Source organism: Octopus bimaculoides, chromosome 1 (genome assembly GCF_046866305.1).
Source record: "Octopus bimaculoides isolate indiv1 chromosome 1, ASM4686630v1, whole genome shotgun sequence".
Lineage (NCBI taxonomy): Eukaryota > Metazoa > Mollusca > Cephalopoda > Octopoda > Octopodidae > Octopus > Octopus bimaculoides.
Window position 1 is genome coordinate 94,657,678 of NC_142928.1, and position 24,650 is coordinate 94,682,327.

Consider the following 24,650-nt stretch of genomic DNA (forward strand, 5'->3'; position numbering starts at 1 on the left):
AAGATTCTGTTTAAGAGAAAACTTCAGTTTTGAAAACAATATTTCCCGTCTAAAAAGTCTTGAAAGAAAATTTTGATGTTGTCGAATAAGACATTTCTACCCAAAGATTCAAATATCATAAAAAGATGAAGACGGCTGTGACATGCAGAATGGAGATAGGATTTGGGTATCATTTAAAAGTTTATGTGTATTAGCAATGTAAATGAAAAAAAAAGAAGATGCATATGACTGAGAATCTAAACTGTGTAGGGGACATGACTCACCGGCATAGCTAAAATTGCAGACCGCCAAATAACATTGCAAAGGAGATTTACTGGCGCTCTGTAGTGTAACCAGTAACGCTGTCGCCTTTGATTCGAATCCAGTCAGATGCCCGGTTATTCTTTTCTTTCTCAAATTTGTTTTTTGTATTGTCTAATATCAGTTTAAATTGAATGCACTAAATTAATTTCTTGTTGGCACCTCATTCAGACAGACAGATTTATAGAGGAGTGGACAATAGTCGGTTGAATCGATTTCGGTACTTGACTAGTATTTAAGTCTTATGTGGGAATTTGCAAAAATGATAAAGTTAAGAGACACAACTGAATAGTTCGTCACTCCTACATTTCTGACATCTTTCGCTCGATCAGAAATTATCCCCTGACGTCTCTGCATCGAGCCTTCACGGCTCATGAGATCGGAGTTAATCCGGTTCTTCAAGGTCTTTAAAGTGAGAGTATAAAACTTTCCCCTTAACAGGACGCCAGTTCGTCGTAGGGTGCTGTCTTAAGGCATGGACACACTATGCAGTTTTTCAGAGGGGCCCAAATCTGATCTATGTATGCTTTGCATTGCTGTCAATGAATAAATACTATAGGGTCCAGTGCATTGATTTAGCCAACATTGTAGGCCAGGAGGCCTACAATACTGGCTAAGACGGCTCTGGTTAATACCCAAGTGTCACTGGTATTCATTTTCAGTTGAATGTACAGGAACAGTTGAATGTACAGGAACAGTTGAATGTACAGGAACGATAAACTTTTGTATAATTGGAATATTAACGTTAAAACAAACCTTCAGTCTCACTTAACACTAAAGCTAGATTTTATTCTAACCATTAATTAACAAAAATCGCACCAAACAGCATCGAATATATTATACATTCGTGCGAAGTTTGTTGAAATATTTAACACGTTTGAGTACACTCAGACATGTAAAGTCCTTTCACTTGGGGAACAGTCTTGTGAGAAAAAATATTCTTCGTAAACGATGCATAAAAACACATTGAGCCGTGAATGACATCATTGCTTTGTAGGACGCATTGTTTCTGTGTCGTTGTGAGTCATCAGCACCAAATACCAAATCAGCGTTTCAGATCCCGAACAGAATGATTCGTTTGTTTATTAGAACACCAAACAAGTCGAACGTTGATATGCATAAATCTTGATCAAGCTAGAATTTTATTAACTAAAGTTTCACGAGGCTGCTTTGAATAAAATGTGAGTGTACTGTAAGATTTAACTCGTTTGAGTACACGCAGACGTAAGGAAAACTTGCGCTGTGGAAATAGTCTGGCGAGACAATACTCTGATTGGATCGTAGAGCGCATGCGTTGCTGCGTGCCATCAGCTACGACTACTACATCTGAATCTCACCGCCCGAAAGGAATGATTCGTTCTTATATTAGAACACTAATCGGTACTTTCACTTATATTATAAAGCTTGGTCAAGCTAGAATTAATTACAATTTGCACGAAACGGCGTTGAATAAAACATATTCGTGTATATTCATATTTTATGCGTTCTAGTACATTCGGACGTGTGAAGTGCTTTCGCTTCGGAAATAGTCTCGGGAGAAATCATTTCGTCCTAAACGACATATGTTAAAGAACATTCAGCTGTGAATGACACCATTGCATCGTTGAACGAATGCGTTTCTGCGATGTTTCAAGTCATCAGCTACGAATGCCAAATCTGCATTTCACAACCAGAAAAGAATTATTCGCTTTTTTACAATGGCTGATGTACGTGAATCTTGGTCAAACTACAACTAATTAAGTCGCACGAAGCAACGTTGAATAAATATTCTTCGTGTAAAGTCATATTTAACACGTTCGCAACACGAATATTTTGACTGTTTCTCCAGCGAAAGGTCTTTACACGCCTGAGTGTACTCGTGCGTGTTAAATATTATTTTACACGTAATATATTTTAATCCTAAATCTAAACTTAACAATAACCCAACCCTAAAACACTAAACCGAATTTGAGGCTAAATAACAACATTATGGTAAATTTCTATATTAACATCCGCACGATTTTCACTAAGAAAAAACAAAAAATTGGATTGGATTTTTTGCGTGGAATCAAGTACCCTGACCTCCTAATATGCAGCAAATCCCTTATTCTGGTTCGGAAAAAAATGGAGGTGGGGTGAGGGGAACCCGCCCCACCCCCCTCCAATCCTAGAATCATTTGAAATTTTTGTTCGTTGAATGAATTCCTGTGACCTCCCAACATGATACAAAACCCTTTTTCGGGTCCGAAAAACAGGATGGGGTGAGGTGGAAGCCCTTTTTTTTTTACCTTAGTGAAAATCGTGCAGGTGAAAAGATCAACAGGGGTGGGGGTTAAATTTCCCAGGATTCCACCTCACCCCACCCCGTTTTTCGGACCCCAAAAGGGTTTTGTAGCATATTATAGGAGGTCACAGAAATTCATTCAACGAAAAGCAAAAATTTCCAATGACTCCGGGATGGAGGGCCCCACTCCTTTTTTCCGAACCAGAATAAGGGATTTGCAGCATATTAGGAGGTCAGGGTACTTGATTCCACACAAAAAATCCAAGTGAAAATCGTGCAAGTGTTAATATAGAAATTTACCATAATTTTGTTATTTTGTCTCAAATCAACCCTGATGCAGCAAACCATTCCAGCCTGGTAAAAATCCCTGCCGTTAATTTGGTGTGGATGGGTAACATCAAATAATTCAATCACAACATATATTCAAATTAAACATGAAAAAAATTGTAATATCATCATCACTTACATGGAAAAATTGAAATGCTATCTTTCAGTATTTTATAAGGTAAAATCTTAAAATTATTAATTGACACATTATTAATTATCTTATTACAGCAATACCTGGAAGAATCATGGATTACATGGAAAAATGCGAGCAAGAAAAGTAACATTCTTAAGATTATAAACCTGGAAAAGTACAGGACAAGTTATTACACCTGTAAAACTATAGGACAAGCGATTACTTCTAGTAAAGTAAAGAATAAGTAACTTTTTACTTACAATATTGCAGCTAAAATTAAAATTTGAATATTAAAAATTATTTTATTATAATTTACAAATTCTCTTACAGGCGTAGGAGTGGCTGTGTGGTAAGCAGCTTGCTTACGAATCACAGCGCTAAGATTAAGGCTAAATTTAGCGCTAGCACTAATGTAAATATAAGGCTTAGTACAAACAAACACTAAAGTTAATGCAATGGCTAACACTAACAATTACCTGAAATATGAAATAACACTAAAATGGAACTAACCCTAAATTTCATAACGTTAATGTAGATCCTAATCTTAATGCTAACATAGCACTAACCCTAACATTAAACGAACGCTATATATAATGAAAACCTTAATCTTTTCCCCAAACTGAACGATATACATATAAGCTAAAACCTAAACCCATTCAGAGTCCTTACCTTAAACTTAACACAATAAATCTAATAATAACATGACCTCTAACCATGAACGCTAAATCTTAACACATACTCTAATCCTAACACTAGCCCAAAAGCTAATTTTAAACCTAACCCTAAACTTAAAGTTAATGTTTAATCTTTAATATAAACTGCATGTTAATGGAAACTCTAAAACTAAATCTATCCCTGAAACCTAAGCTTAAATCTAACTTTTAAAATAAACTTAACCCAAAATCGAAACTTATTTTTAAACCTAACTTAAGCCTAATATTAAATTTAACATTAACACTAACCATAGACATCAATATAATACGAACTCTAAATCTATAGATTAACATGAACCTAGTCCTAAACTTTAAAATTTCCTCTAATGCTAATATTAAACATAGTAACTTCAACTGTGGTTATAAAACTAGACCACAAGTAAACGTAATGTTAATTCTAAACCAAAAAGAAATGTAATCTGAACCCTAAGAACAAAACTAATACTAACAAAATACTAACCCTTAACATAGATTGGAACCTAAGCCTAATCCTAACATAATCCTAAAACTTTTTCTGTAATCCTGATTCTAACTCTAATACTATTCTACTCTAACTGCTATGCGCTTACCTAACAATAACGCTAACTCTAACAGTAACGCAAACTCAGAACTTAATTCTAACCCTTAACCTAAAAGTAAATCTAAACATAATCTTAAACTTAGTTTTAACACTAAATAGAAAGGTAAAACATAACTAACTCAACAGGCGAATTTACCCTGACACTTGCACGATCTCTAAACTTACCCTTCACAAACTTAAACCTAAAATTAATGTCAGCACTCATAATAGCTTTAGCAATAACAAAAATCTAAACATAACACTAAATATAAACCAAGCCCTAAAATTTAACAGTAATCTAACAATAAGCACTAAACCGCCACCTAATAGTATCTCGGACCTTAATCTGAACCATAACTATAAAACTAACCAAAATCCTGACGGTAAACTTAACCTTAATCCTTACACTCACCATAACCTAACAATAGCAATAACTATCACGCTAAATTAACTTATTAACCGTAATCCTAATATTGATTCTAAAGCTAAACTATAACACACTAACTCTCAACCTAATGCTATTCTTAATTATAATACTTCGCCATCGCTAACACAAACGTTAGCCTTTAAATGAAACGTAACTCTCATAATAAACTTAATGCTAAACCTTACGTAAGCCGAACTAAACCAAACTCTAATCATGACCCAAATACGAGCATTGAGCCAAACATTAACACTAGTAGAAAACCTATCGTTAAAATCAATCCTGATCACGACCCTAACTCTAACACGACCCAAAATATAAATATGAGGTTAACCTTAAAACAAAAGTAATAGGAACGCTAACCGTAACCCGAGTATGAACTATAACTCTAAAGACGAACGAAATTCCGCTAACAATTCAGTCAGCCTAATATCAAGACTACCACAAAGCCAACGAGTTGCAGAACCGTTAGCACGCCGGGAAAAATGCTTAGCGTCATTTCGCCCGTTTTAACATTCGGAGTTCAAATTTCGCCGAGGTCGACTTTGTTTTTCATCCTTTCGGGGACACTGGATTCCATGTAATCGACTTACTCCCACCTCAGAAGTGCTGGCTTTGTGCTGAAATTTGAAACCGATATTAAAATCATCACTAACCCTAAACTTAAATCTGAACATAACGTTTAAAATGTGTAAATTTAATACTAGTTCCATCTCTAACCTTAACATAGAAATTAACACTAAACTAAACCAAACATTATACATAAATCTAACCATAGAATTAACCTTAACCTTAAAAATAACCAAACATCATTAACCCTTAATTTAAAACTAATTTAAGAATAAACTTAAATGTAACACTAAACCTCATTATAATACTAATGTCAAATCTATCCCTAACTGCTAGTATAACACTAAACTAAAACTGAACGCATGACCTAAAAATAACCAAACATTAAAAAAAACATTAACCCTAGACGTAATCTTCGATAGATTGTTAATCTAAATCCGAAGCATAACACTAACTCTAACCCTAACCTTAACCTTAAGTATAACACTAATCCTATACCAAATATTAAATGTGAACTTGCCTCTAAAGTTAACATATAACCCTAAAACTAAACCCTCGCTTAAACCCAAAATTAAATTCGAAGATAATCTACGTGGTGTTCAGGTTACATTTGACATTTTGCATAGAAGGAAAAGGAAAAAAAAACATAATATTCCATCCAAAAATAAAAGTATTTTAAAAAAAATAAAAAAATATCAACTAGATTATAGTTGGAAGATAACAGCTTACTCAAAGTAGCCAACCTCAAGATTCCACCAAAGCCTGAAGGCTCCTCCAAAACCTGGTTCGTGCGTTCCTCACTGTGTCTCTGTGAAGATCTTCGAACAGGCCGTCTGTGATGAAATATCTTTTTAAACTCCCTCAAAACATCTACAAAGTATTCTTTGTTGACCGTCTAGCTTGAGGGAACCTAGTGGGTGTAGATGATGCCCTTGTTGTTGGAAAAGGGATTCATCATGAGCTTCCTGGTTGACCTGCTTTGCCTTACCTCTTGTGCCAGCAAAAAGCAAATGCTCGGTTCATACAAGTTAATCCATAAGCAGGCTGGAGCATTTCATAAGTTTCTGTAGCGTTTTTTCCATGTTTAACACAAAAATTTATTGCATAATGAGCTTCCAAATTGTCTTCACGTCCTAACTGCATTCTCCAAAATAATTAGTTGTGATAAATAGTAGGCTGTTGCGGTCGTCTCATTTAATTTGGAATAAAGAAAAGTTGGCAGGTCCATACTAAAATTATAATAATCTGGGATAGTTATAACTGCCTCTCCTAAAAAAAAAGTCTGAAAACTTCTGGAATGAACCTCGTAATTCTATCATTTGTTTGTTGGCACTCCGTCGCTTACGATGTCGAAGGTTCCAGTTGATCCGATCAACGGAACAGCCTGCTCGTGAAATTAACGTGCAAGTGACTGAGCACTCCACAGGTACGTGTACGCTTAACGTAGTTCTCTGGGATATTCAGCGTGACACAGTGTGAAAAGGCTGACCCTTTGAATTACAGGCACAACAGAAACAGGAAGAGTGAGAGAAAGTTGTGGTGAAAGAGTACAGCAGGGTTCGCCACCATCCCCTGCCGGAGCCTCGTGGAGCTTTAGGTGTTTTCGCTCAATAAACACTCAGAACGCCCGGTCTGGGAATCGAAACCACGATCCTATGACCGCGAGTCCGCTGCCCTAACCACTGGGCCATTGCGCCTCCAATTCTATCCATAAACATGAACTTAATCTCAAAGGTACAGTTAATGTGAAGGTAACTTATCAATCCATCAATACAAGTATGCGTAACAAAAAAATTAGCGTTAACGCTAAATATGATCCAAACTCTACGAGGTTGTATCAAAAGATTGCCGGACTAGTTATGTTTAATAAGAAAAAAATGACTTATTTACCTAAGTTTTAACATCATCTCGTACGAAATAGTCACCTTGCGCAGCAATACACTGGTCCCAGCGTTCCTGCCACCTTTGGAATCCGGTCTGGAAGTCATTTAGCGTAAGCGAATCGAGGACCTTTTGCGATTTAACACCGTTGTAGAGATCCAGAGCGTCAACCAGGGACGTTCTTCCGCTTTTGAAGCGTCTGCACCACTCGAAACATTACGTACGATCCATTGCCTCGTCGCCGTAAGCTTGACGAAGTGTACTCAATCTCTTTGTAGCAGACTTCCCAAGTTCAACGCAAAATTTCACGTTAGCTCTTTGTTCCAACTTCCTGTCTATGACAAAATCGCAGATTACAGCTTAGACGTGATCACAAAAACACAAATTTCACAACCTGCAAAGTAAACACAACGATGTCACTTGGCTCACTGCCTCATGAAGGCTACTGCTAGCTCTCACTGCGCACGCAACCGTGTACTGCCATCTGCTGGCACGTTACGGAACTAGTCCGGGAACTTTTTGCTACCACTTCATAAATCGAAAAATATAAGCACAAACCAGCACGAAACTCACTAAACATATCTCTAAAGCTGGAATTAACGATAGACGTAAACCTAACCTTAATTCTAAGCAAAACCTTAACCGAAAGCCTAACACTAGTACTAATTCTAAACCTAAAATTAAATTCAAAACTAACCCTAACTATAACCCAAAAATATTTTTAGTAATACCAGCCTTAAGTTTAACATTAATCGTAATGTAAGTTCTAGCTTTATCCAGTAACCTAGCCGTAGCACTTAACCTAAAATTCATTCTAACATGAAACCTAACCCCGACCTTAAACCAAGCCCTAAATCTTGCAAAAATAATCTAACCTTAAGCATAAAATTAAGCACAGTATTAAGCAGAACAGTAAATATAAACCTAAATCTAAGAATAAATTTACCTGACATTAATCATAACAAAACCCTGATCCTAACTCTAAACCTAAATCTAAAATTAACACTAATGTTAACTTTAACCCAAATTCTACATTGTCTGACTCCAAATCTAATATTAATACTAACGCTAAAAATAAAGCTTAAAAGGAAACCTAATGTTAAACATAAATAACCTTAAGACTAGCATTAACAAGAACGTTAGCCTAAAACAAAAGCTCCTGATCACCATAACATTAAACGTAACGCTAAACCTAGCATGAACCCGAACTATAAACCTAAAGTGAATCTCAAAACGTACCTAGAACTTAACTATCATTTACACGTAAAATATAATACTAACATTAACATAAAACTTAACGCTAACTTTAATTCAAATATTAGCCCTAATGTTAAACCTAACATATCGCTAACACTAAATATAAACATAGGTCTAGTCTTAAAACGAACGAAACCCAGTAGTGAAGCTTAACAGAAAAACTACTGATCACTCTAAAAATAACAGTAATGTAACGGTAAATATTAACTAATGCTAATCCTATTGCTAGCTCTACAACTAATCATAACACTAAACCTAAACTTAACCCTAAAATATCACTTGTCCTAACACTAGGCCTAGAAGTAAACTCAAAACCTGACAGTAACACCATCTCTGACAATCTTCAACTCTAAACAAGACTTTGAATGTAATACTAACTTCAATCCTCACTATAAAACTAACCCTACCAGTAACTCTAATATCTAACCACACATACCGCTAACCTAACACTCAAGCCTAGCACTAAATTAAAATCTAAACCTAATACTAAACTAACTCTAAAATTAATCCTAACCAAAACACTAAAACTAATTTAGTTCTATCCCCGAAACTCTACCTTGCATTAAAATTAACCCTATTAGTAACCTTTAACATAGATATGCCATTAACCCTAGCTCTAAACTTAAAACTAAAATTTTTAAAAATGAAAACTAACCCCAACATGAATCTTAAAGCTAACGATAATCATGACGCAAATCCTAACTCTAACCTCAAACATGGTGCTATCTCTAAATTTACTCAAATAATAAATATAACACTACAAATTAACCTAATCCCAACCCTAACTTTCACGCTAATTATTGGGTTGTCAGATAAAAATGTTCGTTGGGGTTTTTTCATTCATTTTAATCCTTATTTTTCAACAATTTTAACGAATCAATCAATTGTTATATTCTCCATCATTGTTCCTGATTTCTTTGTAGCTCCGGGGTCGGGGAACTTTTTAACCAATTACCCCCAAAATATATTTATTTACGCCGACATTAACCCCTTGATTTGAAAAGAAGAAAATCATAGATTCTTCGAATTCAAAAGATTTATTGAATCTATTTATACGAATCTATTTATACGAATCTATTTATACGAATCTATGTACATGTCCAATAAACTGGACCGATGCAGTATTGCCAGAAGAAAAATTTCTGTCATAACAAGGAACACGTTTTTTATATAATTCTATTTATGTCTAATGAGTCCTCATTAATCCCCACCCCCACCCCCACCCCCAAGAATTTCATTTTTACCCCCACTTGGAATAATTCACTGACCCGTGCGCTAGTATACAGTACAGATGACGTGAATGGCTTTTGGTAGCTTTGGAACCGTTATTATAATCAAAGAGAAGCACATGTCGAAAATGTTTTTGTTTTTGTTTTTTTTACTTGGCACTCAATCTGAAGAGAGGTAAAAATTTATTCACATTTAAAAAATGATAAACAAAAGTTGCCTAGGTAGAACAAAGCTACATGAAACACTACGATAAAAATATTTATCATATTAATTCAGGTAACTTTGGAAAGAAACGAACGAATTTATTTGACAACCCAATGACTAACCCTAACACTGACAATAAACCTAAAATTAATGCTAATACGAAACCGAAGCCTAGTCTAACTCCTAAAGACTAAACCTAAACTTAAATCGATCATTTAGGCAAGTATTAAAATATATCGGTAAAATTGACACTAAATAAGACCAAATGCTAGAGGTAATTAGTACTAAACAATATGAGAGGATAAGCTCAAGAATCAAGAATTCTTCGAGAAGACAAGATGGTTGTTGTGATCACATGTTTCTACCTCCATAGGCATCATCAACACAGCAACTTCTCTACCTTACCTTCACTAGATCACACTTAGACATATACCAAAATAGAACATATTCATTTATGACCTTAGGTCATTTGCATAAATGAAACGAAAATGAGCAATGAGAAATGCCTCCGAATGGCCAGTAACGTGTCTTTGAACAACAAAGACGAATAAGAGTACATCACTTGCAGGCGCACACACACACACACACACACACATCCATCCATCCATCCATCCATCCATACATACATACATACATACATACATACAAACAAAACTATATTGAGGTGATATGACAAATAAGATCGATAGACAAAAATTGTTGCGGAAGAATAGAACTACAAATAAACAAGCATAAAACACTGATAAAAGTATTTTCCGTATTAATTCCTATTCTTTTCTACTCTTATAGCATAAGCAGAAAACCTCTCTAATCAATATTATAAGAGCCGTGTCTCTCTGTCCGTATGTCCGTCCGTCACACGCTCAGATTCTCACAATCAGATGATTTTCAAGTAATTTATTTAGAGAAAAGAAATAAAAATAAAAAAACAGTGAATTTATTTAATTTTTTCGTTTAATTCACATATGCAGCATAAGGAAAAATAAAGTTTGTTTATTCTTTTTTCATTTTTATCTTGTCAAAGTTCATTTTTCGCTCACACGCCACCGAAAAAAAAGATGGCCATGAATATTTTACTAGCAAATATAACAAAGGACAAAGTGTTTCATGATGATCAGAAAAGGAGAAAGCTGGGGAGACAGGAAGAAGAAAAAGAAAGGTAATGTTGAACACAGAACCTTGACTAAGGAACATTGTATATAAAGAAGTCGTTTAATTAAATGTAAATATTGCACAATGTATATTCATTAAGTTTGCAGGATATGTAATGTAATATCTTGTAGTAAATATAAAAAGATCATTTATTAAAACTTCGTTCAGAAAGACGACCTAAATTTTAATAATTTATCAATTTCAGAAAATGCTAATATAAATAACAAACATTTCTGAAAATGAAAAAATAGGGGGAAAAAAGTTAGTAACTTTGTAATTTTTTCAAAGCCTTTTGTTTTTAGCTTAAATACATTTTACATGAAAGACAGTATTTTAAATGGATAGAGAATTTTGATTTGAAATTTTATCGTTTTGCTGTCAGCAATGTGACGGGTGTTGAACTAGTATATATTATAATGGCTAAAGAAATTGCATAATGTTCATTTTACACCCAGAGCATTAGGAGAGAAAGAAAAATTAAGCAGCGGCGACTGGGGTATGCCAATTAGATCAGGGATTGAGATTTATCGCAGGGAGGGCGCTCTCTCTCACTCTCTCTCTCTTTCTCTCCCTCTCTCTCTTTCTCTCCCTCTCTCTCTCTCTCCAACAATGATTGTAATAACGAAAGAATAACTTGGTAGAGTTCATTAAGCCCATCACAAAGGATTTAATAGCCCAGTCTCTTGAATGAAACATGCTTGCTTGTCTCCACTTTCTTTCTCTCTCTTTGTCTCTCTCTCTCCCTCCCTCTCTCTATTAACTTTTTCCTTCCAACATAATTACCGGAAATTTGTATTTTTTTTTTCCGTGAGATATTTTTTATTCCACACCATTAGGTAGTTTTTAACCACATAAGCGACATCAGATGATTTGGAAAATATTGACCATAAAAATTGACCATAAATCATTTCAAACCCAACACAAAATAAAACAATCCCTCACTCTCTCTCAGTTCTTTTGCTGTCTTCTTCTCCCTCTCTCCCTCTCTCTCTCACACACACAAACACACACACACATACACACATACATACATGCACGCACACAAACCACACCATTTGTCGACCAAAATGTCTTTCCAATCGACTGACTAACAGAAAAAAAAATGGAAATGAGCTAAATCAATCAATCACTTATCAAAATCTTTATTAGCGACATCAGTTACTAACTGCAAATGTCCGAGAGAGAAAATCTGGAAGAAAAAAAAATCATTCTTTTTGAACTTTTTTCCTCTGAGACTTTGAAATGGTCAATCAAGTCAGTCCAGTGTTTTTTTTGTTTTTTTTTTTGCTTTTCTTTTTCTTTTCTGTTTGTGTCATTTTTTTTTTGTCTTTTTTTTAATTTGGATTGACTGACCACTTTGATTTTTTTTTATTATGTTCCTAGTGAGCTCAGAACGTGGACTGGTTTCAATTTCTGGGAGAAGATAAAATTATCTTCAGTTATTAATAAACATAAACACAGCTGGATGCTCTCAGGAAAAATCATAATAAACGTCACACAAATTCATTTCTCTTCCTCCGTAACATTGTAATTCTGTAATTCTCTGATTAAGATGTTCATTTATTGTTGTTGCTTTTCATATTAATTTTTTTATTTAGTTTTCTGGCAGATAGCATTAAAAATGAATGAATGCATCGTTGAGAGCTGAAATTTTATAAAATTGTCGATTAAAGTCGGATGTTTTTTTTTCTTTTTTTTTTTTTTTTTGTCTTTCACCCCGCCAGAACTCATTAAGTGGGACTGCATACAACGGACAAGAAACTATATATTTATTTGTTCATATCCATTGTAGTTTTTATGGCAAGGCAGCGGAGTTTGCGAAAACAGTGTAGCACTGGACTAATTTAGTCTCGTTTTCTTTCTGTTCTGGGGTTCTTCAATTTTATCTCTATTCACCCCAAGGTCAAAAAATGTAATACACCATGAACAAGGATCGACCCAAATGACAAATGTGTGTTAGTTACAATGGCATTGTGAGAAACCATAATTAACTTCTAGTTTTTATTCCTGCACAAAACTTACTCCAAAATTTGTGGCAATCTCCGCTTGCGTGAAACCAAAGGATAATCTGATTGCAAGCGTCGCAGAGGAGTCAACACAACGAGCTTCTTTCATCGGAACTCATGTGAAAAACTAGGTTTCCAGGTAAGTGACAGCGTCAATAAATCCTTATTTTATGAACATGTGTGTATGTGCGTGTGTGCTTGTATGTGTGTGTGTGCATTTATTATTTTTTTGTTATTTTTCTTTAATAAAACTGTGGATTGGTTGAATCATTCAAGGGTCGGACGAAAAGCTTTGCGGTATCCACATTTTTACGTTCTAAATTCAAATCGTGCTGCGGTCGATTTGCTTACCCTGAGGTTGATATAATCGGCTGTTTCCTTTCCCCAAAATTCTATATCTTGTACCTAAGTACCATAACTACAAAAAGAGAAAAGTAAAAATTATAATAATTCAATTATCTTCATAGAAGGCACGTGGCTTAGTGGTTAGGGCATTCGGCTCGCGATCGTAATGTCGTGAGTTCGATTCCCGGCGATGCGTTGTGTCCTTGAGCAAGACACTTTATTTCACGTTGCTCCAGTCCATTCAGCTGGCAAAAATGAGTAGTACCTGTATTTCAAAGGGCCGGCATTGTCACGCTATGTGTCACGCTGAGTTTCCCTAAGAACTACGTTGGGGGTACACGTGTCTGTGGAGTGCTCAGTCACTTGCACGTTAATTTCACGAGCAAGCTGTTCCGTTGCTGTGCTGCAATTATCTTCATTATCGTTAAAACATTTCCTACCAAACGGTAATGTATGCATATATATCATCAGCATTGTTTAATGTCCACTTTTCCCATGGATTGGACAGAGTTCATTAAGGAAGATTTTTCTACGGCCGGATGCCCTTCCTGTCACTATCCCTCACCAGTTTCCAAGCAAAATATATTTCCCCATGGCCAGATATGTTTCCACAATATTTGAAATGAATGACACTGCTTGTATAACATAACAGTGACACTCATTTGTAATCGTTACAAGATAAGGAAACGCAGACGTACACTCACATATACACACACGCATACATACATATACGTACATGCATATATGTGTGTGTGGGAGAGGCTATATGTATATGTGTCAGTCCTTGATACTTAAAATCGAGCGCATACTCGATGTCAGTTGGACGATACAACTAGCAATAATCACGCCTAGGATTTACCTCATTGGCCATGGTACCGCCTCTGCACAAAGCTACACTCGTCTTCTGTTATAAGACCATTCTTAACTAAAATAATTTTATAGGAATATTGAATCGACTGATACTTTTTGTCATTGACCTGGGTTTAAACGCAGATCATGAAGAGCCGTACAGCAAGTGCTTTGTCCGACGTTCTAACGATTCTTTTCATTCCTGCAATAATAACAACTCGTATCTGATAATTTGTCATCTTTATTGTAAGAATCGATAAAGACCTTAGTCAATCACTAGATTATTTAGCGTAAGCGTTTGTAACAATAAATATGAAAACTCAACACTGAATATTAAGTGTTATATATATCATATTGGAAGCCGAAATTTTACAAATCGTAAATCAGATCTTCGGGCACTAAAATCAACCAGATCAGAAATGTGGAACTCGGAGTAACGATCCGTAAATGTTCAGTTTACTGTAAAAATATTCGGTATTATTACACAGTTCGGACACTCCAAGCTGTGTATTGAGTGGTCTAGAACTAACCTTTCTGGGTTAGTATTACATATGATGATGGTGATGGCCATCCACTCGTGACCGAGGAAGACCATTGCCGACCTTCAGGAACATTGTGCGCTCTAGGACTAACTTATATTTTGCATTTGCGGCTCCGTTGGAGGCTAATGAGCCATGCTCTTGACAAGCATACACGACTGCAAACATTGCAGATCAAGCTTTCCCCATTCACTATATGAGCCGTGCGCTTTCGCGCAGCTTGCTTAAGTTCTTCATGCTGGATACGTGCTCTCTCAAAAGCGTCGATCCCCTCCTTAACCTGCTTCCGCCATTTGTGGCGATGACAGGCATTGTTCTCCCAGTCATACATACATACATATATACATACTGGGGGAATGTACCAGTGAAGACCTCAATAAAATGTAAGCACAACAGACCTGATATAATGATTTGGGATAGAGGAGAGAAACTTTGTACAGTTGTGGAAATTAGCGGCCCAGTGGGTGTTAACATAAAGCTGAAGATCAGTGAAAAAAAGAACACCTAAGTTGAACTATTGAGAAATCTGCAGTTACTCTATCCAGATTACAAGTTCAGGTTTATACCTGTAATTATTGGGGTCCTGGGATATGTAACACACTGCCTAAATAACAATCTTGAGAAATTAGGCTTCTCGAAACCAGAAAAGAGAAAGCTAATTCGAGGACTACAGGTCCAATCTATCACTGGAACTGTAAAAATATGGAAAAACTTTCCAGAAGTTTATCATTTAAATATATATATGAGCATGTCTAGATATGTAACTATATGCATGATAATACATACATAAAACATACAAATCTCACATACATACATACATACATACATACATACATACATACATACATACATACATGCAACAAAAATGCCCTATTGTTGATGTTGAATTTCCAATGAAGGAGCTTTGGATCTAGGTTAGAAACCGGTTCTTTCTCTATTGGCAAGAAATCGTGAAATAAACTGAATAATGACATACATACATATAAACACACAGGCACGCACATATATGAATGAAATTACAAATGTGAGATATCATACTGATTACTCTCCTCGTTTTCTTTTTCTATCTCTTCTTTCTCTCTCTCTCTCTCTCTCTCTCTCTCTCTCTGTTATCTCTCTCTCTGTTATCTCTCTCTCTCTCTCTCTCTCTCTCTCTCCACACACACACATGTGTATGTATGTATATATGTAATGTATGTATGTATATGTGTGTGTATGAATGAATGAATGAATGTATAGATAGATAGATAGATAGATAGATAGATAGATAGATAGATAGATAGATAGATCCACGTGCGTGTGTGTGTGTGTGTGTGTAATTTTTCCACATCGTTTCACCTTTCAGTCTGACAGGGTCTTAAAAACGAAACTTTTATTTCGCTTTCTTTTTCTTGCGCCAGTGATCAATCTCCTGTGAGATGGTGGGTAGCAGCAGTAGTAGAGATGGTGACTACAAAAGCGGCGATGGAGAAAGCGGCGACAATAGCAATGGCGTACATAAATAAAAGTCGGGAAGAGAAAAATTATGAGCAGATGGCAACAAGACGGACATTTGCAATTTCCATTTTATATGTTTTATACATTTGTTTTATTTTCTTCCTTTTCTTTTTACTCTATTACCTCTTTCTCTCTCTCTCTCTCTCTCTCTCTCTCTCTCTCTCTCTCTCTCTCTCTCTCTCTCTCTCTCTCTCTCTCTCTCCCCTCAATTCATTCAGTGTTTTGTTGTTTGTGTTCTTGCTTCTTGCAGCTCTATTATCCACGCGTGTGCGATAAAGAATAAATAGATGGCGGGAGCGAAAAGGGAAATGGGGAAAGGGATGAAGGGAAGGTGATGGGTGGGGAGTCTTTATTCATTATCCCTTGTATTTTACTTGTTTCAGTCATTGAACAGCGACCATGCTGGGGCACCACCGCCTTGAAGGGTTTTAGTCGAACAGATCGACTCCAGTACTTTTTTTGAGTCTGGTACTTATTCAATCAGTCTCTTTGACCGAACCACTAAGTTATGGGTACCTAAACAAACCAGCACTGGTTACAAAGCAATGGTTATGGACAAACACTAAGACTCTCTCTCACACACACACAAACACGCGCGTGCACGCACACACATAACAGATTTCCACAGTTTACGGCTACCAAATTCACTCACAAGATATTGGTTGGTCCAGGGCTATAGTAGAAGACACTTGCCTAAGGTGCCATGCGGTGGGACTGAACCCGAAACCATGTAGTTGTAAAGCGACCTTCTTAACCAAACTGCCATACCATACCTGCGTCTATATGTAAAATGATGAAGAATGGAAAAACCTGAATATACAATGAAGACAAGGTCGTGCCAGGCGCTAAGAGGGTGCATTGGACAGCACTGCCCCTTCACTATTCAATGGTGCACCCCTCAGATTGACAGTGATATTCTTATTTCAGAACTCCACTTTAGCATTATTACAGATTAGTGGGTAAAGACCCCCTTCGATCATGAATGACCATGAGATTGCACCTAGAAAGTTACCCTCCAAGGCACACGTCCGGGCAAGGCTGTTTATGAAAGACCAGCAGTCGCCCATGCATACCAGCCTCCTCTCTCCTCGTCACTGATGTTATCCAGGGGGAAAGCAATGGCCGATACAGCTTGGCACAAGTGACGTCGTAACTCATTTCTACAATTGAGTGAACTGGAGCAACGGGAAATAAAGTGTCTTTCTCAAGAACACAATAAACAGCCCGGTCCGGGAATCGAACGCGCTACCCCATGACTGTGAGTCTGATGCTCTAACAACTGAGCCATGTGCTCCCAGAATATTCTGAAACACCCCCAGGCACGAAAGCTTGGCGACGGGTCTGCGCAAAGTAGAGAGAGAGGGGGGAGAGATAGGGAGAGAGAGAGAGAGAGAGAGAGAGAGAGAGAGAGAGAGAGAGAGATGAAGTGACTTGAACATTGGTGCAAAATGTAAACGACCAACAAAATTGATAAACAGATCCATAGACAACCAAACGAACAAGAGAGAAAGAGAGAGAGAGAGAGAGAGAGAGAGAGAGAGAGAGAGAGAGAGAGAGAGAGACGGACAGACAGAGACAGACAGACAGACAGAGGACAAGTGGGTGATTGGTTAAAAAGTTTGCTTCACAACCATGAGGTTTTGGCTAAGACTATATGGTGGAGAGTGTAAGTTTGGCTAAACTTGTATGTTGTGTGGAGAAAATGTCAGTGCTATCTTGCACTTCAGCTGAAGAGTTAATTTTCCTCTCTCTTTGATGAAGAGTCATTCTCGAAACGTCACAAGGTTTCCATAGTGTATAAGTAACTGAGATTACAGCACTGTCCACCACCCCTGAACGGAATGCCGGTCCGTCAAAGGGTTTACTTACCAGCAGCTTGCTGAAACTCATTTACAGCTGAGCAACTTGAAATGAAGTGTTCTGCCCAACAATAACAACGCACCGCCCAGTCTAGGAGTTGAAAGCATGATCTTACGATCCTGTGTGCAACACGCTAATCACTAGGCCACGTGTCTATACACACAGATATCAAAATCCAAAATCAACCCATAGATAGAGAGAGAGAGAGAGAGAGAGAGAGAGAGAGAGAGAGAGAGAGAGAGAGAGAGAAAGAGAGAGAGAGAGAGAAAGAGAGAGAGAGAGAGAGAGAGAAAGAGAGAGAGAGAGAGAAAGAGAGAGAGAGAGAGACGGACAGACAGAGACAGACAGACAGACAGACAGAGGACAAGTGGGTGATTGGTTAAAAAGTTTGCTTCACAACCATGAGGTTTTGGATTCGATGTCAGTGCGTGCCATCTTATGGAAGTGTTATTTTCCCATAGCTTCAAAAGCGGCGACCCGACAGAATCACTATCACGCCGGACAAAACGCTTAGCGATATTTCACCCGTCTTTACATTCTGAGTTCAAATTTCACCGAAGTTGACATTGCCTTTCATCCTATCGAGATCGACAAAAGCAAGTACCAGTCAATTACTTGGGTCGATGCAATCGATTATCCCCTCCCTTCTCCCAGAATTTCTGATCTTGTGCCTACAGTAGACAGAATTTTCCATAGATTCGAATCGACTCATACCTTGAAAGTAAAACTGGGTAGACGGAAACTATGTAGAAGCTCGCTGGATGGATTGTACATGTAATTCAAAGGTCCGACCGTATCATTGTGTGTACACTGATTTGGCCTCTGGACTGGTGCAATGGACAAAAAGATCGTTTAGATCTGTGGTTCTCAACCATCTTTTACCGGATATATTTTCTCGATAAACTTTCCTCACGGTGAACTTATGGCGGCAGGCTTTCCCTGCGGTGAATTGATGGTGGTGAACTTAACCTGTAATCGGTTACCAGGATGGAGTTGTGGACTGGTGCATTTTCTAGGAGCAGGTGCCGCTAATTCGAGTGGAAGAGTTCTTATCTTTTACAACGAAATCTCTTCCTAAAGGGTTTTAGTTAAATGAATCACCCTAAATATTTATTCTTTTAAAGCCTGGAACTTATTCTATCGATCCTTTTGCTGAAGCGCTAAGTTGCGGATATGTTAACAAACCAGCAATGGTTAAGAAGGGGTGATGGAAAACAAATACAAAGACACACAGGTGCATGTACGTACAGGGTGTCCAGGCTAAATTTGACAGTCTGCATAAAAGGAAAAGAAAACAAAATATCTCATCCAAAAATAAAATTAAAAAATAATTTTTTTTAGAGTATGGCAGAGAGATAACAGCTTACTCAAATTAGCCGCCCGCAGATTCCAACACAGTCTGGCGGCAGCTTCGGAACATGGAACATCGTTGTGTCCCTGTGAAGAGCTTCGAACTCCTCCTTGATCTTGGCCCCCCGCTCGGCCTTGGAGTTGCAGACAGAGCAGTTGATGTCTTTCTCAACTGCGCCCTACACATAGTAATCCATAGGATAACAATTGGAGGAATTAGGAGATCAGAAATTGGAGCTGGGGAAGTTGTAGAAATTCTTCAACAACCACTTCTGACTCTTTTTCGGAGGTATGGTAAGGGATTTTCCAGCAGTAACCCTCTCCAGTTAAGGTTTGAATCACGGTCTCAGCAGCTTCACATAGTCGTCTGAACTGAGCTTAGGCCCTGTTCCAAGATGTGGGTGGTATAATGTCACCCTCACTGAAGACATACCCAAAGACTATCATATTTTGGGGAACTTAGTTTACATGATGTCCATGTCAGGTCTTACAACCATTACAGTGTTCACAGAGCATTGAGCAGCATAATACAGGAAACCCTTTTCCAATATTCAGATGGCATCCAGTCCTCCGTGTCAGCCAACTTTTTCTCAATATCTCTAATCTTTATGCACTCCAACGCTGTTTAGTGTTCACCAATACATCAAGCTGTTCCTAAAAAAAAGATAAAAATCATCAAATTCATCCTGAACACTCTGTACGTACATCCATCCATCCATACATACATACATAAACACACACACACACACACACACACACACACACACACACATGATAGGCTCCTTTCAGTTTTCGTGTACCAAGTCCACTCACACTGGTTTGGACGGCCCGGTGTTATAGAAGATACCTGCCCAAGGTGCCATGCAGTAGGACTGAACCCAAAACCATGTAGTTTGGAAGCAAACTTCTCGCCACATTATATTGCATTCATGCATATCTGGGTAACACACATCTTAATTTCTTTGAGTAGAGATTACCAACCCCTCACTCAACCTCTTTTTTTTTTTTCATGCGTGATATCAGCTGGTATCCATATTTGAATGGCAAAAGCTAGATGAAGATGAACTGCCTCTGAGAGAAGGGGAGAAACGCAGGAATAAGCACTCGCTTTCTCTGTGTCTATCTTACTGTTTTTCATACACTCGCATGCACGCTCTATCTACCTACCTATCTACCTACCTGCTTTCCTTCCTCCCTTCCTTAAAATATATAAGCGTATCTAAATAATTACACTTGGAGCAGAGAGTAATTTTCAGAAACTTCAGACACCATGAGATGGTCAACGGCCTGTCCTAATCAGTCACATCTTGGACTCGGGGTCTACCCTGTATGCAATGAAAGATTTTATGAATATGTTCCCTACCTACTTTTCTCTTGGGGATTTACAATTGCCAGGTGAGTTTTTGTTGGGTTTTTTTTTCACTTTTTTTTTTTTTGGCAAGTACCAATTCAGTATTACAGAGCCATTTGCTGTTATTGTTGTGCTTCTTCTCTTCTTCTTCTCGTTATTATAATTATTAAGAAAACGGTAAGAAGGTAGCACGCCTGGCTAAATGCATTGCGGCACTTGTTCGTCTTTACGTTCTGAGTTCAATGTTGACCGATGTTGACTTTGTCCTTCATCTTTTCAGGATCGGTAAAATATGCACCACTTGAGCATTGGCGTCAATGTAATAGACTAGCCCCTCTCCCAAACTTTCGGGCCTAGTGCCTATAGTAGAATGGATGATGATGATGATTATTATTATTATTATTATTATTATTATTATTATTATTATTATTATTATTATTATTAAGAAGAAGAAGAAGAAGAAGAAGAAGAAGAAGGCGAGTTGGCAGAAGCATAAGCACGACGGACGAAATCCTTAGCAATTCTTCCGGCTCTTTACATTGTGAGTTCAAATACCGCTAAGGTTGATTTTTGCCTTTCATCCTTTCGGTGTCAATAAAGTAAGTATCGAGTGAGCAATAGAGGTCGCTGTAATTTTGACAGAAACACTACCTCCGGCACTACCACTAATATCATCTCAACTGAAAAATTTTTCTCTCAATGAATAAAGACAACTCCAACATGATCACCAACGATAAAACAAACACAAACGGCTCGATTTGTAGCAAGAGCGCTTGCAACAATGAGCGCAGCCAGGCAGCTGCAAAGGCTTCTTTTTTTTTCTTTCTTTCTTTCTTTTTTTTTTTTTTTTTGCAAGCGCTGAAAAAATCTAGATAGATACCATGTAAGCCAAGATCTAAAATTGGTCAGATAGGCTGAAAAAATTGTACGAGGCGTAACAATAAAGCCACCACCTTTAGTATGCTAAATACTGTGCACAAGGATGCACGGTAGTATACTGCTGCAATGAAACAAAATTGTGTCGGGTGGAAAGTGCAAGTAGAGCCCAAATACAAAAGTACTTTGGTCGTACAAGACGTATATTACACGAGGGAAAAAATACAGCACAGTTGCAGAGAGATTTGAATTAGGAGCAGAGGCAAGATTTCACTCTACAATAACACTGAAGAATGAGGCTCTTTACCAAATCCTTAACTTTCACAGCCAACGCCTGACAAAAGTGAGAGTCATAAACGTACCACCAGAAATAACCATTACCTGGTTAGTGGCAGTCGTCTTGGCCGATTCCGTAGAAGATGCGAAATCTTATAGGCGAAGATACTAAAACAAAACTGGTCATGGATAGGTATGGAACTAACAATACAAGCAAATCAAGAAAACATCGAAGACATATCAAATCTGATTGACCTCCCGGGTGGCACCCACCTATCTGTGACAGTGCAGAGAAGAAAGCCAAAATGTCGCATATGTGGAGCTGTGATACATTTGAAGACGTTCTTCCTCCACTGAGTTGAGAAAGAAACGAGACACTCAATGCAACAAATACGGAGCCCATAGCTACAAAAGTAGGAAAACACACTAATAGCATCAATGACAGAAGTAACAGCAATAGAAAAGGCCACAGAGGCTGCAACAACAGCAGTAGAGGCACCAAAGACAAGAGCAACAACAGTAACAACATCAGTGTCAGGAACACCAGCAATACCAAAACACCTAACTCTCAGAAAAACTCTGACACCAACAATAGGAATATCAAAAGCAGAATCCTTCAGAACCAACATCGTCAACATCCGATATTAGTTAGTTTTAGTAAAGAAACAGTGATAGAAAATTCTGGAGTAGGAGAATTCCAGAGAAAAGGCGATTAGAAAAGATATCGTGACTGATATGCCGGCGGCGAGATTAACCCTTAATTGACTCTTCAATGCTAAGCACGGTATTGTCAGAGCTAGAGCATGAGGGAATGAAAGCTATTAGTTTGGCCCGGAGGGCATAGTCGCAACGCGGCAACAAAACCACAATTTGGTTTTTGAAGAAGGAAGAGGTGCGAGCTACTCGATTCCAAGCAGATGTATGAGAATCTTCAGTGGCACTTTACTCAACTATTTGGGGCGGACGGTGGACCAGAAACGGAATGGGCTTTACCGCCTACCTCGACTGTGGATGCGAAGTTATGCGAAAAGCTGATAACAACTGCTGAAATACGGGAAATGATGACGGTCTGCACGGTGGGGAAGTCACCGGAGCTGGATGATCTGCTCTACGAACTATTTCATCATACGCTAGACTTGTTCTGAAGTTTCTCAGTAGATGTCTACTGCAACTGGTAGCAGAACACGAAATTTCCCAGTCCTGCGAAAAGAGATGTGGTGCTGCTGAGAAAGGGTCCCAACAATTTTAACGAATTCGAGCCCATAACTCTGAAGATTATGCTCAACCAAGATGATGAAGCTTGCTATCGATACTCATAGACAGCATGCAGATACTTGCTATATCAAACAGATCTATCCACAACAACCCCCACCTCGCATGATACACCATAGAAAGGTTGGATAAAGAATTTGGCATGGGTGGGGCTTTAATCAGTTTAGTTCAGTCGAAAGCTTTCGATCGGGTCGGTCCTCAATACAGCGACATTTGCTCGGTGGACAGACTAAATAGCTATCTGATAAAGTTCTTTGGTATCATGCGATCGGTCCGTCAAAGATGCTCCCCACCGCCATCTACTCTTCTGTAGGAACTGACTCTAAGAGTCACTACCGTAGAAGCTGAAGGTTTCTAGGAGCAACCCGTGCGAATTAAGATGCAAAGGCTCCACGTATGCATATTCGGACATCATCGTAATAGTGTTGGTCACCAAACACATTGAGGTGATTATCCTAAGGGAATGCGAGGCGGTAAAAAAAGCAAAAATTAACCAAAGTGGTTAAGCCTGCAGCTCTGTACCTGGAAAGGCAAGTCCATACCATTCAACAGTGCCATTGGGCGCAGAACGGATGAACTGGTTAAGTTGCTTGAGATTGGGCTTAGTCCAGACCTCGAAGCTGATCAGAGTTAGGAAGAGGTGACGAGCAGGATAATTAGTCTCACCTAGGGCAGGTAGGGAACTATTAAACGGAGGGTCAAACGGAGGTGGCGAATGCCTACATCACTGTTCTGCTTTTTATGGAATGGATGCGTCCCGCTTGTCAAACGACCCATTTGCTGTCAGCATCCGCTGCTTGGAGGACTGGGCGTGACGGGTTAATGATGCACAATCATGAGCTGAGGCAACAACCTCTCCACATTTTCCTTGATGTTGAGCAAGTATGGTCGCCAATTGTTAGACGTGCTTTTCCGCAGCTCGTCACTTTAATATGCAGTCCTGAATCTAGCGTAGACTGAGATAGGGTGCCTGGCATCTTGAGTGCTGTCAGGTCCTCATAGCCCTCTACCTGTCGGGCAATGTGGTCGGTGGATATTCCACCATTGCATTCTATTGAAGGTTAGTGTTGTGTAAGAGCGATGGCGTCTTCAGGAAAACTTTGAGCGTCTGGTCTTTTCCAGAGAACTTTCGAGTCGGAGTCCATGGATAACTTCCAGAAATTCCAAGCTTGGCAGTTCTACTAGGTAAGATGGGGAAATATATTAGTGCCGTTATCCGCGCAAGCCTGCTCGAGATGCGCACAGAGCGACAGAAGCGTCCTACACACGCTCATACAACGCTCCAGCATTGCTGATTTGTGGAGTTATGTCAAGCAGCTGCTATCAAGTGCAGGACGGGTCCAGCTATTGGTCACCTCTTCACCTTCATTTTGGTCAGGAAGCACGGACAGTTTTTTTATGTCTAGTGTTGTTAGT

General features: G+C 38.2%; 2 long non-coding RNA genes and 1 other non-coding gene across 3 annotated transcripts; 2 read left to right on the forward strand and 1 right to left on the reverse strand.

Annotated features, from left to right (window-relative positions):
* The first annotated feature begins 236 nt into the window (after positions 1–236).
* Positions 237–3,320, forward strand: LOC128249889 (uncharacterized). Its single transcript, XR_008266024.2, has 2 exons — positions 237–376; positions 3,119–3,320. It is a non-coding gene; the product is annotated as an uncharacterized LOC128249889 (long non-coding RNA).
* Positions 3,321–10,885: 7,565 nt separating this feature from the next.
* Positions 10,886–16,287, forward strand: LOC149137629 (uncharacterized). The gene is made up of 3 exons (XR_016242341.1): positions 10,886–11,020; positions 13,076–13,158; positions 16,153–16,287. It is a non-coding gene; the product is annotated as an uncharacterized LOC149137629 (long non-coding RNA).
* LOC128250068 (U4 spliceosomal RNA) lies at positions 14,127–14,257 on the reverse strand. Its single transcript, XR_008266184.1, has one exon. It is a non-coding gene; the product is annotated as a U4 spliceosomal RNA (small nuclear RNA).
* Positions 16,288–24,650: the final 8,363 nt, after the last annotated feature.